Source organism: Paralichthys olivaceus, chromosome 18 (assembly GCF_024713975.1).
Source record: "Paralichthys olivaceus isolate ysfri-2021 chromosome 18, ASM2471397v2, whole genome shotgun sequence".
In the NCBI taxonomy this organism is placed as follows: Eukaryota; Metazoa; Chordata; class Actinopteri; order Pleuronectiformes; family Paralichthyidae; genus Paralichthys; species Paralichthys olivaceus.
In genome coordinates, this window is record NC_091110.1 from 307130 (window position 1) to 313723 (window position 6594).

The 6594-nt window shown below is 40.1% G+C and overlaps 1 long non-coding RNA gene across 1 annotated transcript; it reads left to right on the top strand.

Moving 5' to 3' along the window:
- Window positions 1-1247: 1247 nt before the first annotated feature.
- LOC138405430 (uncharacterized) lies at window positions 1248-3266 on the top strand. Its single transcript, XR_011239166.1, has 2 exons — window positions 1248-1720; window positions 2741-3266. It is a non-coding gene; the product is annotated as an uncharacterized lncRNA (long non-coding RNA).
- The last annotated feature ends 3328 nt before the right edge of the window (window positions 3267-6594 follow it).

Genomic DNA, 6594 nt, shown 5'->3' on the forward strand with positions numbered 1-6594 from the left:
CCAGGTCAGGTGATGTGAACCCAGAGGAACCTGAAACTGCTGACTCTCTCCAACATAATCCTGTTGATGGAGAGGGGGGCGTGTTTAACTCCCTGTCTCTTCCTGTGTGTCATCAGCAAATTTAATGATGGTTTTGAAGCTGTGGGTGGCCACGCAGTCATGAGTGAACAGGGAGTACAGGAGAGGACTGAGCAGGCAGCCCTGGGGGGCGCTGGTGCTGAGAGTCATTCGGAGAATGTGGTGCTGCCTATCCACACTGGTGTTGAGCCCAAGGTCTCCATGCTTGGTGACGAGCTTCAGGGGCACGATGGTATTGAACTCTGAACTATAGTCAATAAACAGCATTCTCACATGTGTACCTCTGGTCCAGGTGGGTGAGGGCAGTAGGAAGGGTGAGGGAGATGGCATCTGCAGTTGACCTATTTGGCCTGTAGGCAACTGCAGTGGGTCCAATGAGTCATAGAGGGAGTAGGTGATGAAGTGGTTTGCTTTCACAGCAACTCACAGCGTTCCCAACCTCAATGTTCAATAAAGATAACAAACTCCAACAGGCGCTAGGACAAATATGGCGCACCCACTGCAAACACAGGTGTCATCTCTGTCTGAATGTGTGTCTGCACAGTCAGTCACACAGTACAGTTTACTCTCTCAATAAACTAAGAAGGAACATGTGCATACCCTTTACCTGCATGCCAAGAAGCTATGAATCATTTAACCAGGTCAAAGTTCAAATCTAATCTGTAACAATTAAAATGAACAGTTAGGATTAGTGTTTGATGCTTCACCAGACAATACCTGTGACACAGATTTGGGAGAACTGATGATAGCGTCATTGATGATCAGTGATTCATGTTCTGTGGGTTGCTGCCAGTTCCCAATCAGTATGTGATGCATGTTCCGGCACATGTTAATGACATTGTTACTCCCTACCTTGACGAGTGTGCTGGCCTCAATCAAGGAGGCATTCTGGACCAGCACCATGGTTAGGATCTGGTTAGAATTTTTAGAGTTAAGGAATAAATGATAAAATTATAAAATAAAACTAATTTTACTGTTCATGTTTACCTGCCCCACTTAAGATGTCACAATAGTTCCATAATCTTAAATTGTTGACAACAATGTTAGAAATGATGAGGAAATGTGAAAATAAAGCTGAATGAAACTTGTTACAACAAACAGGCATTACCATTATTTATGGTCTTTCTTTTTCTTTTCTTTTTGCTGTGTCATTGGCTGAGGAATGCTCAGTGCTTCTTTTGATGTTAATATACCCTCTTATTTAGAGTCAGTTGTTTTGCTTTATCCTCTTACAGTTTTTTTCTGAAACAGGATTAATCAGGTTTATCAGCTGAGGTCATCTCAGCTCAGACTGGCAAGCCCTTTATCCCATCATAAAGGTACAGTGTGTTCTCACTTCCTTTGAAAAGCTCCTTCTGAATTCCCACACATACCTGACGCCCATCCCATATGCCTCAACAAGAACCAGAGTGTGCTGGTGCCCCTGTGTTGCAGTCATGCAACCTGAATCTTTATCTGATACCAATTCATGCTTTCATACCTGGTTTTGGAAATAATGTGCACACACAGTCATGTTCCAACAGGTGAACACCAACACACCAAACATCCCTCCTCTACATTCCTGGGCAAGCTAGGGCGTCATGTCCCAACCCAGTCTATTAAAGTGGAAATTCACTGCCTACACTCTCGACCTCAGTCTTCAGTATGTTGCAGTAAACCATGTGTCAAACCTGTTTTTTTAGGTATATTTCTGACCATAAGGACAAATCATGTGCAATTGTTTGGCCTCAGCACAGAACATTCAGTACATGAACAATGTAGTCTCACTCTAGAAATGACTCTTCCAGTGATCTGTTGTCGTTCATACTGCATTGGCCGGAACAGGATAGTACAAGTACATTTTTATATTACAGGATAGGCTGTGTGTGTGTGTAAAACCCATTAGTGCTACTTAATTGTTGGCATTCTACCTACAGCACACAGAAAGTATGATAAATAGTAGAAAATAACAGGGTGGAAGTAGAAAAGGCTGAAGGAGTGCTGTTCAGTGTCTAAAGTGGATATTTTGCAAACAATAGCTGCATGTTTGGTGGATATTTCTACCAAATACAATCACATGCACATTGGATATTGTAAAAAAAAATGCATTCTTAGCATTAGCTAAACTTATCGATAACGAAAAAATATCATTTTACTAGTATTAACCAGTTAGCTGTCATTTTTGCTTTTGAACTTCAATAACTAGCTCCACATGAAGCTAGTAAGTTGACTCAAATTATAAAATATGCATGGGAGAGCTAATACAACTTGCTTAGAATTAAATTTCATTGTTTAAAAAAATTTAATTCTTGATGTGGTATAAAAAGGTACAAAAGATTGAGACCAGTTTGAGTGCACAGTACCTTATGATACTGTGAGGTATCAAGGTATTTGCTCATGTATGATGGTTACGGACCAGGATATGGCCAACCCTCAACTCAGACATAATTCTCTGCCTCTGCTCCTGAAAGAGGAGCAAATATTCACACTGTAGTGAATCATCAGTACAGGCAAACAGAAACCTGAGTCAGTTCAGGTGTTTGAAGAAACAACCCAGTGAAAACAAGTTGTCATTCGGTCAAAATCAGCAACATTGTCTCCATTGATGTTCTCTGTTCTTTTCTACAATATGTCTTTTCTGAATCTGTCAAAGTTTGTCAACGTTCTTCCTGGCTGTGTTCAGGTGCAGACAGGAAGCTGGAGCAGTAAACACATGAGAACCCAGCCAGCCAGGAAGGCATCACTCTAACAGCTGAATAATGACAGCGGCTCTTCTTCCTCTGCAGGCTGCGGAGGCTCAACATGGGCCCAAGGATTCTCTGCAACTTTTACAGGTGCACCATTGAGAGTATTCTGACTGGCTGCATCACCGCCTGGTATGGCAGCTGCATCGCCCTGAACTGCAAGGCTCTACAGAGAGTGGTGAAGTCTGCTCAGTGTATTGCCAGGACAGAGCTGCCATCCATGGAGGACCGCTACACTTAGCGGTGTAGGAAGAAGAGCAACCAGATCGTTAAAGACCCCAGCACCCAAACCATTAACTGTCCTGCCTGCTGCCATCTGGCCGACGATTTTTTATATTTTATATTCTATTTTTAGTTGTATTTTTTTCTTGTGTAATTTCTGAGCATGGCTAGAGGGGAGCATTTCATTGCCAGCAACTGCTGAATGTAATTGTTGTGCATATGACAATAAACCCTTGAATCTTAGATCACTTCTGCTTGGACCCACTGTGGGCTAATGGCACAACGGATGTGAGTAAGAAGTTGGTGTGTGGAAATCAACACTTAACAGAAGCATCGTCTCTCCAAAAATAACCTGCCACTGATCTGAAAAGGCTGATTTGTTATATCCCACACAAGTCTTTTATTTTCCAATGGGTCTTTCATGGTCATGACTGTTTAGCGTTCCAAAATATTTAATCAACTTCATCTGTTTCTCGTCATCTTCGGAGCTGAGACTGGATAGTTTCTGAAGCCAGCAAGCTATAAATAAACATGACTTGCATCTTCATTGACCACGTTTAAGTGTTTTTTTCATCTGTGCCATGTGCACAAACCACCAGTAATGTAAATTCCAATGTATCTGTGAAAGTAATTCCACTAATCCAGCTCTTGCTTCATTCCGTCTACAAGACGGGCCTGAGCCGGCTTTACTTCCTGAGGAGGCTCGGGTCCTTCAATGTCTGCAACAAGATGCTGCAGATGTTCTATCAGTCTGTTGTGGCGAGCACCATCTTCTTTGCTGTGGTGTCCTGGGGTGCGGGCATCAGGACAAAGGATGCCAACAGACTGAACAAAATCATAAGGAAAGCAGAGTCTGTGGTTGGCTCTAAGCTTGTCACCATGGAGGAGGTGGTGGAGAACAGGATGCTGGCAAAACTGCTGGCAATCATGGACAATCCCTCTCACCCCCTCCACAAAACACTGGACAAGCTAAAGAGCAGCTTTAGCCACAGGCTCATCCAACCCCGCTGCTCTAAGGAGCGATACAGGAAATCGTTCATTCCAACCGCAATAAGACTCTATAACTCATCTACCTCTGTCAGAGCCACCATCACAGAACTGCACTAATATACCTATCACCCTTGCACCATGTACCCTGTACTACACTACGCCCCATATACTGGAACATTTACTTCTGTGATATGTGTTAATTTAAACCATTTTGATATTACAGACCATTTTATACAACAATATTGTCTTTCGCACACCCAGTCTACATATTCTTACACTGATAGTATATTGTATAGTCAAGTACTTATATTTATACCCTACTATATACTATATATCATATCATATTATATCATACTGTGTATATTCTCTGTATATTCTTCGTATATATAAGTCTATATACACATATTTATACATGTGTACATGTTATTATTATTATATTATTACTACTGCTATTACTATTATTATTATTATATATACTGTTGCTGCCATTATTACTATATACTGCTATTATATTGGTATAATTACTATCTATATAAATATATATTATGTTATATTGTATACTATATATATATATATATATATATACTGTACTACTATTCTTATATACTATCTAACAATAACATTACCATCATATCATCATTACTATTACCATCATATTGCCACTGCACTACTTGTCTGCCTATTCATCTTGTGTTTCTGTTTTTGTTCTTTTTACCTCAATGTTTTGTTTTGTTCTATTGTATTGTGTTTTGTTGTGTTCTGATACACAAGCTGCTATCACGACTTAATTTCCCTCCGGGGATGAATAAAGTAATCTATCTATCTTTATGGGAAGTGGAACTAAGGGATGTTGTGGTTTCTTTGAATGCCTAGACATTGACATGGAGCCCTTGCAAAATTTACAAGAAGCCCTATCACTTCTTTTTTTTTCACAAGAAGCCGTATGACTTCTTGTAAATTCTGCGTAAAACACATGAAACACATGAAATTCTTAATGGACCCAGAGGATAAGTCCATGTTTCACTTAAATGTGTGGTACCCATAAGAGCCTCACTGGTCCAGTCATTAACCTACTTGTTGTATATAGATGCAAAATCCTGTGGATGATTGTTCACATGACCCTGCTTGTGGTTCACTCTGGGCCTACATGGAGCTCATTAAAAAAAATCCCATGGGCGCATGACATCTCATCACTCACTCATGTGTGACTGCCACCACAGTTCATGGTGGAAGTGGCATGTTATTTGTGTCTGTGTTATTGTGACAACTTGAGATATCTGGCTGTGATTCTGGCAGTGTGACGTTAGTCTGGTCCCTTTAGGTCCAGTGCTCCAATCAATATCGCTCAGAGATGGAGACCGGCACATTTGAAAAAGACACGACCCCCACACAAAGTATTATTTTAACAATATTCTGACACACAAGAGAACTGTGAGCTCACATTTTAAGCAACGGTGTTTGTGTGGTAGTATGTGGTAATAATTTTTGTTGAAGTAGTCATTATTTCATTGTATACGATTATATTCAGTCTCCAAACACTTGGTACAGTGTCACAGACGCACATACTAGAGATGCCATTAGTGTTTTTCCCAGAAAACAACCTGATCTCAGTTTGAGACATACACCGATATTAGAGTCCATCACTGAGGAAATGTAACATAGGGTGTTCAGTATTACATAATTGTTGACTGCAACTAGCCAGTCAAGTCTCAGCTCAGTTAGCACAAGTGTTACTATCCTGTCCTATTTGTGTCTTCGCTGTAACAGATAGAACATTTCAAATTTGAAAAAATAAAAACAACAAAAAATGAAAACAAAGTAGAAATTAAGACAGCAATAGAAATGTAATGTTGAAATGAAATCAATCATTCAGACTAAGAACTCCCTCTCCATGTCTACCTCAGCCTACTCATCTGGGACACAAAAAAATGCTGTCCAAGTTTAAATAAGGTTCTGTGTTGGTTATCTCTGGCTTCTCCAGGGCTGTAGATGACAGCAGAGATCAATCCAACTGAGAGGTTCACTGTTTCCCAGCGAGTCTCTCTGAAGCACAGACTCCTCTTGATGTCTCTACTATCAAGCAAACACAGTGTAGAGCTGTTACTACTGTAATGTCTCTAAAATGTGTACTGGTATTGGTAAATGAAAAAATACAGTATATATAAAGCACAATATACAGAAAAATCATTAATAAAAATCACTATTGTATATATAGAGAGATATCTTCTTAAATTCAGAAGTTTTTGGACACAGCATGCAAGTCACAGTATTTTCTGATCTGTATATGTATGTGCGGATACTTATAGATGTAAGGCCTTGTCACCTGTTATTGTTATATCATAGTATATTAACATAATTAATTAATAAATGGGGGCAGAGAGACAGAGTGCTCAGTGCTTCTTCATGTTTATTAGCATTCAGGACCTTTTGTCCACAGGCTGCTCCTGACTGGAATCATTGAACTATGTCAAATATTTGCGTGTATATTTGTAAGTGTCAGCAGCATACCAGCAGGATACCATGAGCTTCACAGCACCCCAAACCTTTCCCTCAGAGAGTTTGACAAAGTATTTCCTGCAAT